Source organism: Schistocerca nitens, chromosome 1 (genome assembly GCF_023898315.1).
Source record: "Schistocerca nitens isolate TAMUIC-IGC-003100 chromosome 1, iqSchNite1.1, whole genome shotgun sequence".
Taxonomy (NCBI): domain Eukaryota; kingdom Metazoa; phylum Arthropoda; class Insecta; order Orthoptera; family Acrididae; genus Schistocerca; species Schistocerca nitens.
Genome location: NC_064614.1, coordinates 1,148,870,513 through 1,148,882,692, shown reverse-complemented (window position 1 = coordinate 1,148,882,692; position 12,180 = coordinate 1,148,870,513). Strand labels below are relative to the sequence as shown.

The 12,180-nt window shown below is 36.5% G+C and overlaps 1 protein-coding gene across 1 annotated transcript in view; it reads right to left on the bottom strand.

Moving 5' to 3' along the window:
• LOC126199758 (calcium-activated potassium channel slowpoke) overlaps nucleotides 1–12,180 on the bottom strand; it is an 872,527-nt gene that overhangs the window by 507,822 nt on the left and 352,525 nt on the right. The window lies entirely within an intron of this gene.

Genomic DNA, 12,180 nt, shown 5'->3' with positions numbered 1-12,180 from the left:
CAACCAAGAAGTAAGACCTGTCCCATAGATCATCCCACCGCTACCACCTACTTCCAGTCTGGTCACAAACATCACCTTTCCCATCAAAGGCAGGGCTGTCTGTGAAACCAGTCACGTGATCTACAAGCTAAGCTGTAACCACTGTGCTGCATTCTATGTGGGCATGACAACCAACAAGCTATCTGTCTGCATGAATCGCTACAGACAAACTTTGTCCAAGAAAAAACTAGACCACCCTGTTGCTGAACACGCCATCCAACATGACTTTCTTAATTTTGATGACTGCTTCACAGCCTCTGCCATATGGATCCTTCCCACCAACACCAGCTTTTCTAAATTGTGCAGGTGGGAACTCCCCCTGCAATACAGACTATGTTACGGTACCCCTACTGGCCTCAACTTTCGCTAGTCATTGTCCTCACCCATCTAGCCCTTTCCCTGTGCCCATTCCAGCACTAGACAGCCCTCTATTCCAGTGACACACCCTGTTTTTTTACTTCACTACTTTTCTGCACTCCCCCCTCCCCCCTCCCCCTCTTCTGTCCTCCATCTCACCACCCAAGTGCACCTAGCTGCCCTAGCCTGTCTCTACCTCGCCCCTCCATGCTCCCCCACCTCTAACCTGCTCTCTCTTACCTTCCTCGCCCCAGCCTCCTCCTTATTCCTACTCAGTTGCCTCTCTCTTCATGCATTCCTGCTCATAGTGTGGCTTCAGTTGCCAGAGACTTCAGTCTGTGTGTGTGTGTGTGTGTGTGTGTGTGTGTGTGTGTGTGTGTGTGTGTGTGTGTGTGTGTGCTATATGGTGACTAGCAACTATCCTTTTCATACTATTGTCCATTCCATCCTGTTTTTCCATTGTTTAAATTATATACTGAATAACAGTACATTTCTGTTAAGGAAAAAACGCATGTATGTTAAGAGTTCAATATCCTATAAATTATAGGAAATTGGTCACATAATTTTCAACAAACCACATTCACCTCAAGTGAATTAGAGAAAACCATTGAAAACCTAGATCTCATTGGCTGGTCAGTGATTTCAACTCTGCTTCCCTTGAATGCAATTTCTATGTCTTAACCACTGTGACACCCTAAGTTATTATGTGGTTTTGTTAATTGATGTTTTGTAATAATCAACATTACATCTGAATTTGCAATCAAGAATTCCAGTTCTCCTCAATTTTGAAAATGACAGTGCTAATGATTTTATATTTGATACTTTTGTACATATTCAGCAGCATCTGCAAGCAAGAAAAATGTAAAAATGCTACCAAAACTATTAAGTAATGAATGATACATTAATAATGAAGAGAATGAGAAATACTCATAATATTGTTTGTTTGGGGAATAGGCCGTAAAAGTTATTCTTCATTTTTCTGAAGAGAAAGATTGTGAGCAGCTTCTAATTGAAGCCTCACTAAAGATAAGAGGTTTGTTAATTGATTTTGTAACAAAAGTACAAATACACGTTTCACAATCTTTTTTTGTTCTCTCAGGAATTTTTTTTAATAGTGGTTTTTATTTTATTAACATGTGCTGTACACAATCAATTTAAATTTTAAACTGAAATTCTCTGTGTAGTTGTGGTATTGAAGAGGATTATAAAAAATTATGTCATGGTTCTCCACTTTGTAAGAATATTTGGTGTACTTCGCTTTCTTTCTATTATGTCTTCATATAATGTTGGCTTCTAGGAATGTGTTCATGCACAGAAAATTATTTACAAGGAATAATAGAAAATTAAACAAAACACTATGATTAACTGAACGATTTGGAAGAAGAAAAAGAAAAAGTGATCATGAAAAAGGAGAAGAAACTGAAAATGGAGACTGAGAATGAAAGGAAGTAATTACTGGACTTTGCTCACCAATGTGTGTATTCTCAAAGCATTTATTTAAATATCAATAATTGGCAACTGTAAAATTTTATGGTTTACAAGATGGCACTGTGGATAACTTCCCTATGTATGCCTAACTACGGCATGGTTGCTTTGGAAGTGGTTGCTTTCTAGCACTGAGATGCTTCATGTAAATTGAGAATTTCCACTAAAATTGTTCTCTGCTACCTCAGTGGCATTACTGATTACTGGAACCTCCTAAGTTTCCTTACAGTTGTAGACTAACCTAGCATCCACAACCACATTTTATTCTTGTAAGTTACATGACTTTTTATTCCTTTTGGAAGATTTGTGCAATAACAATGGAACATTCTGAGATCCACATACATTTCTCAGGATGTATACATGGAGAAGGAGGGGGGTAAAAAGGTCTCAAATCTCCTGATTAAAAACACATTTTTCCCCACATGAAAATACAATTCTTCCAAGGTGAAAAATACACTTTTCCATAATAAGTGACAACATATTTTCCTTTGGAGCTGTAAAAACATCAATCCTTTGAATGATAAAGGTTTTATACACCAGCATGGAACTTCAGTAAAAAAAAAAAAAAATTGTTTTGGAAAAATCTGTGATGTGCAGCAACATTACACTGCATATTTTCATACTGTGATACAATGCATATTTTCATATTACGACACTCTGCATATTTTTGTATTTGTATTACAAAAGTATAGATTCAACACAGCATATCAGTTTCCGAAGCACTGAAATCAAAATTAACATGCACTTTTGTAAGCAAATCATAGCTCATGTCATGTGATCTCACCAGCCAATGACAAAAGATATTCAGAACATAGGACATGTGGTGTAGTCAGCCAATAGCAGCAACACAGTTAAGCAGTGTGAACACACAAATAGGAAAAGTTAATGGTTTAAATTAATGTATGTAGTGTAGCTACAAGAAAAGTTAAGCTTTCAAATATAATATTGGTCTTTTTTGCATGTGTTACACTTTAAGATACATTACACAAATGTGCCAGTAAAATTTTAAATAATGACCATGTCTGGTCTTCTTAACTTGAAATTCTTCTAAGTGGCTAGTCCTCAATGAGTTGAGTTTTAAATGAAGAGTCAAGCATTAAGAATTTCATTGCACATTCATACACATAACACAATTCATCTAATGTAAAAGGAAATTTAGTCTGAAACTAACACTTTTCAAAGCGCCATTTGCAATATTTTCCCATGACCTGTTAGAAATAGCTCCATTTCAGCAGTTGCCAGAGAGTGATAGAAAACAGGCATTACTGCATGTGGGCAGCTACGGTGATGTAGGAAGCCCATATGTTTGTACATATACAGTATTAAGAGATCTTGCATGACTTCATGAAAAAAATAGGATACTTCAAGAGCATTTGGCATTTCGTAAACCATACTAAAATGTATAATTTGGCTTAAAGAGCGAATTCATATGTCCAGATTCACTATGACATAGGCCCCATCCTGATAAGCTTTTCAGTGAAGTTTTTGGGGTACAAATTTTTTTGGAGTTCCACTGCTGTGTTATCTCATGTTTGGTTCTTTATTATGGCATAATACCATACATGCCAGAAGATGAAAATGTGCACTTGAAATTCAATCCACAGTTGAAACTAGGCAATAGTGCAGAATGAAACACTTTGCATCTAATAAATTGACTGCCTCTGAGAAAAAGATTAATAAAAGCCACATATAGTTAGCAAACTGACAAAAATAACTTCATTGTTCTGCAAGGTCACTGACTGCCAAAAACGTGGAAATAAAATAAAATCAGTAAACAAACTAATAAAATATATGTTAGCCTTCTGTAATTATGTGCATGTATTTCAATTCACTTGACAGCTCCCAACCACAGAAATCCATTTTATTTTCATTTGATGTGAGAAGTGTAAATGAAGAGGAAACAGCAAAATCACTAAACTAAACACAACTTATGTTGAGGCTAACCCCCTCCCAACTACAACCCAGACTGCTAAGCGCTTGCACAAATTTGGCAGCTTGGGTATGCCAGAAAATTTTTTATGGGTAGCAACTGACTGTTTGTTGCTACTGCTGATACAGCTAACAGCCACACTACCAGTAGCCGGAAGTGGGAGAAGGTACTACCCACATGCAACTTAAATGCACATGCACATGAGACCATGGGCAACTGCTCAAACAAACTTAATGTAAACAGTTGTGATGTCATGCTCGTTGGCTGCAGTTTATTGGTGTAAAGAATTTCATAGTCTTCTTCCTAAAGCCTTTGACACATTTTGCTGTTTATCAGTTGCTACAGCTCGAAATTACAAAAATTTAACTGAAGACTAAAACAATGAAAAATTCCCAGAATTCTAAAAAATTCCCGGGTTTTTCCTAGATTTCCCAGCTCGTATACACCCCATTTTTTTTTCTTTCTCTCCACCATCCATATGATATGAAACTGATTACTGAGTAACAAATAAACAAAAAATTGTAGTGTATCAAGAATTCGTGATACAGCCAACATTAACTTAAAAGAGTGACTCAGAAAGTTTTACTCAAGATGAAAATAATATTCTAACATTAACTGAATACAATTACGATAATAGTAAAGATGAAGGTCTGCTTAAAAGTCTATAAATATGTGGAACAAAAACCAGAACACTAAACTACAAAACCAAAACAAAGTCAAATTAGGATTTTTTTTTAAACAAGGTGATACCCTTACTGACTTACAGATGCAAGGATTGAATAAACAACCAAAAAATATGACAGAAAAATATAAGCAGCAGAGATAAGTTTTTTGTGTGGAATAAAGGGCTGCACAAGATGAGAATAATTACAAATGAAAATGTTCATAATGAGCTGGCTCTACAGATTATTAATCAGAAAATATTTGAATACAAAGATGAAAAGAAGAGATTTCTAATCCTTGTATATGAGACAATGACAATGATGACAATTTTCAAGATGACTAAAGCAGAATCAGTTTCTTGTGGTAAGGTTCCAACATAAGAAAATTGAAACTAGCACTAAACCTGGATTAAATCAAAAGAAGCATAAAAACTGCAACCTTTTTACTGGAAGGTTTACACTAACAAATAGCGAGTTCTTTAAATATTACACACAAAAAAGGGCTCTGCAAAGTGGAAAGGAATATGCACCCATTCTTCACAGTTCCTCTCATTATTCAATTTATGTATATTAATAAAATATTACACTGGGCACACATTTTCTAGGGATGTATCACAAGTACTTTGCAATTACATATAATACAATGAATGACTCAAATATAAACATAATTTCATATTTTGTATCTCACAGAAACTTTAATAACATGTGTCACCACCAACATAATGTCCATTGTACCCAATGCACTTGTTAAAATACTTCACTCAGTGTTGTAAATCGGTTTTAGATTCATGCAAATTTATAGCAACTCCAACAATTTTTGTTTCATTTTCTTCTATGTCTGGAAAGCACTTCCTTTTAAGGTGGCATTTATTCATAAGAAACAGGAAAAAATTTGCAATGAGTCAGAACTGATTGAATAGGGTGGATGTGAAACAAATGAGACTTTGTTCTGAGACAAAAACTCTCTCAATATTTTGTGAACAGGAGCACTATTATGGTGGATGAGCCAATCATTTGACCACATACAAGCTGATTTTTCACCACTGGGCCTCACAAACATTTTAACGCTCTTAGATGGTAATGCTGGTTTGTTGTGTTGCCTTGGGGAATGAATTCATAATAGAATATCCACTTCATAATGCAAAAACAAACCAACAATGTTTCCACATCGTTTCTCACCTGTTTCGCTATCTTCAGTCATGGAGATGAAGCAGTCTGCCTCAACACTTCATCACTGTACATCTGATGAAGCATAGTGGCAGTTTCTGATGCTGATTTCCCTAACTGGAAACAGAACTTAATGACAGCATATCTATAACTGCAAATCTCCAGTAATGTGAAACAGTATAGAAGAAAACAAGCACTGTGACCTATCTGATACTTTCTCATAGATGGCAAATGATGAATTGATAAAGGCAGTGACTCTGGAGAATTTTTCACTGCCCATCCTCCAATTGCAGGAAAGGGGTGTTTGCTACATTTGGGTCCTGCTCATACTTTCCATGAATAAGATTTTCTGTTAGTTTTGCCAGGAAGCTAGTCACCTCTTTGATAGCAAAGCATCTCTCACAGATCAGCATTTATTAATGAAGGATTCATTCAGTCAGTTACAAAGGAAGGTAGTGATCAGTAACTTCTGTGGGTGCAGAGGTTAAACAAATACTTTTAAAATTCACAATCCTCTGCTTTAAGTGATGAGGATTTTGTATCAAACAACTGCACTGTTTGAGAATAATGTTAAGTTACCTAATTAGTGATATCACTGGCAAACCACAGTTAATTGTATCATGACAGAAATGGGAATGTTATATAATATGTGCACAGAATAAACAAAGACTAAATTAATATTTGTAGTAAGTACCTATATATCCTTTACATAACACTGTTGGTATTACAAACTGAAATTTTCATAGTTTGATTTCTTTTAAAATATAATTATGGGTTTCGTGGCTAACAACACATTAAACTGTGAGAAAATCTTTCAAAACAGGTCCCTGAATTTAGACACTGAAGTGACGAAGGTTTATAAAATGCTGGACTTAATTAATGAGGAATTACTGTTGTGTCTATCACTTCTGATGCTCACTTCTGATGCTCACTTCAGAAGGACACACCGAGTTTTTGTTGGCTATTATATAGGCTCAAATTTTACTGTCTTCCAACATGTGGAAGTTGTTTAGGAAACTAGCATACAAGCTCTTGCATGAGGAAATTAAGAGTGGACTGACAAGTAGTGATCTAGCCTTTGATTCACTGGAAACAAATAAAATTCTTATCTGTTGAGAAATTTGTAAAGTCTTTCTCTAAAGCTAATTGGACTTTTCTTGCTGTTAAAATCTATGAGAACCTCTTCCTATACCAATACTTGAATTTGGAATGACTGATCTGTTCTGAGGACTGTCTGCCTAAATATACCTGAAATCTTTTCAACAAATCCTGTACTGATGCTACCTACATAGGCTTACTTGCAAGTCATTAATGTTGCAGAGTGATATGAAATGAAACAAGCATGTGAGGATTGTGGTAGGGAAGGCAAATGATCAACTTCAGTTCATTGGAAGAATTTCAGAGAAGTGTGATTCATCTGTACAGAACACCACACAGAAGACACAGCTGCACCCTATTCTTGAGTAGTGCTTGAGTGTCTAGGATCCATGCCAGGTCAGATTGAAGAAGCCATTGAATCAATTCAGAGGGATGCTGTTAGATTTATTATCGGTAAGTTTGAACACTATGCAAGTATTACAGGGAAGGCATAGGGAACTGAATGGGCATCCCTGGAGGGAAGGTGTTCTTTTTGAGGAACACTATTTAGAAGATTTAGGGAACCAGCATTTGAAGCTGCCTGCAGAGCAATTCTGCTGCCGCAAACATACATTTCATGTAAGGATCACAAAGGTAAGTATGAGACATTAGGGCTCATATAGAGGTATATAGACAATCACTTTTCCCTCAGTCTATTTGCGAGTGGAAAAGGAAAGGAAAGGAAGGGTACCCTCCACCACATGGTGGCCTGTGGAGTACGTACATAGATGTAGATTAGACAGAATCATTCACAGATCACGTTCTGCCAACCCTTCTCTGTACCAGAGCTTCGGGTACGTTGAATGAGCCAACACACACATTTGCAGTCAGAGGAAACCAATGCTGGTCACTTTTCTAAGCATATCAAAACCTATAATAATAATTTCATGTGTCTCAATGATCCGATGCAAGTATTTCAATTGGAAGCCACTACAGTGACTTGCATGACCCTAATCTATCCCAGTAATCGTATCAGGGAAAGGGGGCCTACAATTTAATGTGAAATCTAAACCACATGCCATTCCTAGCAAATATTCCCAGCAATGAGAGGTCAAGGCCATTTCCTATGGTATGACTGGGACCTTTCAGTTTCCAGGTGCACATACTATCACTACTGTTATCTACTCATTTAGCTAATTACTCTTAGACTACATCATTTACTGCAGTATAAATCAGGATAATGTGTACATTGGTAGAGAAGAAGGTACTCTGAAGAAAGCTACACCTGTTCCTCTTATACTAATCAACTGCTAATTTCATCCATCACATACACATTTATATGATATCAGAGAATGTTGTGTATATAGTGGAAACGTTGAAACATGTTAAATATCAACAAGAGTTTTAACCAGAGTTTACAAATGCGAATACAATTATTGTGAGAAATTATAGAAAGAGCAGCTGATAAGTTAATCTTTTACTTTATGTTTAATAATCTGAAGTTTTCCTAGTTCATCCCTGATTACTGCCAGGAACTTACTAAACACTTCAACCCCAGAATACAAAGGACCTTTCTGGACCCCAGTATTGTGCTTGTGAATTCTGCAGTCATCCTAAATTCGCTATTATTATTATTAAGTCATGTACCACTATGGAGGAAATGTATTGCTGTATGAGTGTAAGAATCCTAAGGTCTCTGAAAAGGCTTTATAACTATTATTAGACTTAACTTGCACTTTTTCTCTCATCTTGTCAGACATTCCTTGAATTTCTACACACTTCTAACAAATGGCTTAAGAGCAATAAAGCTGATGGATACATGAAGACTAAAGGTAAATGACTTGCAGCATCTGTCAAACCTTTTATGTGGTTTGACAAGTTTGACCACAATCCAGATACCATGTTATTCTCAACCTTACTGCTATAGCTTTCTAGTCATCACTCTTTCCAATTTCCTTCATCTCAGATTATTTAGGGTAAACTGTCCACTGAAAAATTAAGATTATTTGATCTTCTGCTGTGTCACTTAACCAAAAATAACTGGTGCATGATAATTATGTAACATTTAATGAATATGCTGTTTACCTTCTAGATAAGAATAAATATCATTTGTCTTTTGCAATCAAATTTTTATTTGATTTCTATCTTAGTATTATAACAATTATTTGGTTAACTATAGCTTTTTACATATTACATTTAAACATATAATACTTTATGGCAGCACTTTTATGTGAAAGCATTATTTGTGTTAGCTGTAAATACATTATGAGACTGCATGCTTGCTTTATCTCTCTTGTCTTTAATCTATGACCACTGACTCTTCTGTTAACACTTACGGACTCAGACATGCTTGTGTAAAAGAACTGAACTGCATTTCACTATGCTTGTGTTGCTAAAAATAACATTACTACCCAATTAACTATGGTGAAATTCTATTCCCAAATGATCAAGTAACAGTGAGAAGTTCAACTGAGGCAGGAAAGACATAGCTAACATTCTTATAATTTTTTGAATAATCTCATGATGTTTTCAGTGTTTTCAGTGTTTATTAAGTATAAACTAGTATAATTTCGGCCTTAGATAATTTTCAAGTATCTAAAACAAAAGCATGATACGATGGATGCATTTATATCACTTATGAATTTAAGATATGAACAAGTCATATACCAAGGCATACTAGGCAGATTATAACTTACTTTATGGACAATTCTTTAAGGATATATTGTGCCATGTAAGTTATAATCTGCCTAGCATATCTTTGAGATATTACTTGTTTCTACGTTAGGGTCATTAGTAATACTAATGCATCAATTACATACTGGTAATGCTTCCATTTTAGATACTTGAAAATAGACTATGGCCTACATTGTACAATTGTACATCAAATAAAGAGAATGGCAGCTGAAGGCATCACAAAATCATTCAAAAAATTCATCAAAGCTGTAGACGCTATTGCAATAAAGACTCTTATAATCATTTCAAACATTACTTTGCCCTCCTTCAGACAACCACACTGTGCCATATTTGTCAAGTCTTACAGAAAATTTACATATGTTTATCAACAGAATGCTGCAAAACTTGTCCTATATAGTCTCTCACATCAAACTCCATCACAGAAATAAACATTCCACCTCCAGCACTCATGCAACATACGAAGCACCAACAGTAAATTTTGCATGGATTTCTTCATTAGCACCATCACCAATGAGTGACTGCTTAAAATCAATTGCCAAAGGAAACTGATTACATTCCCTACACTCAATATCCTTTGACCAAATATGCTGTCAAATCTAATACCATGGGCTTTGGTTATTGTCCTCAACTGTCTGGGTCCTTCACATAACAATTTTGGATAATAGTCTCTTAAAAATCTGAGTTTGGAACTGCCACTAAATCATGCAAATGATGCATCTTCTCATTTCTCTGCTGCAATATTATGGTTTTCTCCATTAATACCAATTTAAACTTTGTGCCCTTTTGTTACTTCATTGTTTTTATTTATTTACTCTTGCATTTCTTAGGGAGTAAGTTATAACAATAACATGGAAACTGATAAGCTGACACTGATGAAACTTCCTGCCATATTACAACTGTGTGCCAGACCAGACTTGAACCTGAGACCTTAGCCGTTCATGAGCAAGTGATCTATCAATTGAGCTCTCCAAGTATGACTCACGATCCACACCCCCAGCTTCACATCCAACAGTATCTGATCTCCTACCTTCATAAGTTCACAGAATTTCTCCTGCATACCTTGAGGGAATTGCACTCCTGTAAAAAAAATCGGCTGAGACATGGTTTACAAGTCACAGGGATTATTTCCAGAGGGACGTTTCACTTTATGTTGAGGTGAAACTTCCTGACAGATTAAAACTGCGTGTCAGACCAGGGAACTAGTCCAGCAAGGTATGGAAAAGAACTTCTGTTAAGTTTGGAAGGTAGGAGATGAGGTACAGGGGGAAGTGAAGCTGTGAGGGCAGGTCATGAGTCATTCTTCAATAGCTCAGTCAGTAGGGCACTTGCCTGCTAAAGGCAAAGGTCCGAATTTCGAGCCTTGCTCTGGCACACAGTTTTCATCTGTCATGAAATTTCAAACCAGTGTACACACTGTTGCAGAGTGACAGTTCACTGTGATACTTATGCCTCACAAACTCTTAATATTAATTTTTAATTACACTGGAACCAATTTTCCTTTTGTATTTTCTTACTATTTCCTTTCTGCATTCTCCATAATCCACTTCAAATTTAGAATTGTTGTTGTTCTTTATTTCTGTTTCAAGATGCATTGTTCTTTATTTCTGTTTCAAGATGCATTGTCCAAGGCACAATGCAGCTATGACATGAATCCCCTATTCCAACAAGGGCTCCTTATCGCACATGCAGAGTTTGAGTTTTGATTGCGACACGTGGCTGGTGTGGCTGTGACCGCAGCACTGCAACAATGACCACTAATGCTGTTATTTTCACTAAACCTTTATTTCATAACATTTTAGGTGAAATGTGCAAGGATAGACAGAGAGATTCATACCACAAAAATAGAATGAAGCATGGAACACAATCAAATACCTCAACAGAACTGAAGTAATAGATTCTGCCTTATCACTTGGCTTTCCAGAAGACAGTTCAACACAAAAGGCACGTACAGGTTGTGTAGCCAGGTTTATTGGGAGTAATTCATTACTGCTTTACTGAGAATCTAAAAGTTTTCCTTCACAATTTTAAGTTGCAATCTGCTACAGTAACAAGTTTCCACAGTGCCTACTTTCCTGAAAGAACCATGGCATCAGCACCACTTCCTGATGTATGCTGAATAAATCAGTTGTATGCCCCACCATGGCTTCCAATAGGAAGGTGTTAGAAAGGGGTCATGTGTGTGGTTTCTGAAGTACCTTGGGAACAAAAGACAGCTGATTCCTTCCCTTACATTCCCACTTTCAGACCATGCAGACAACTTTCTGACATTTGCCTCCGACTTTGTGCTCCATGACCAGTCAACAGCCAAACTTAATGACAACTACCTTATCTTCATCTTCCTACTCCTGTATTAAACTATCACTCAAACTGGTGGATGCACATTACAACTCAGCATGGATGAGCTATCATGTAAACTGTCATTTAAGAAGAGAGACCAAGTTTGCTTAATTTCATTCTTTTATTTCAAAACCCTGGTGTGTAATTCAGTATTCCACATTGCAAGACATTTCGACCGGCAAGTGTTTAGTGTCCATGTGGGTATTGTCTAGTTCCGAGTTCTGCCAATCATTGCTGGTACTCCCATCTAGTAAATGTGTGCCTGTTCTTTGTATCTTGCCCTGGCCATTTCTGCTGTGAGAGATCATTAACCCAGCACCTCACACTAGAAAAATCAGTGTTATGCTGGTGGATACTCTGGGACATAGTGGTGCCTTGTTCTGCGTCCACTACTCTTACCAAGTCACTGTTTCACCTAGTACCATTACATCT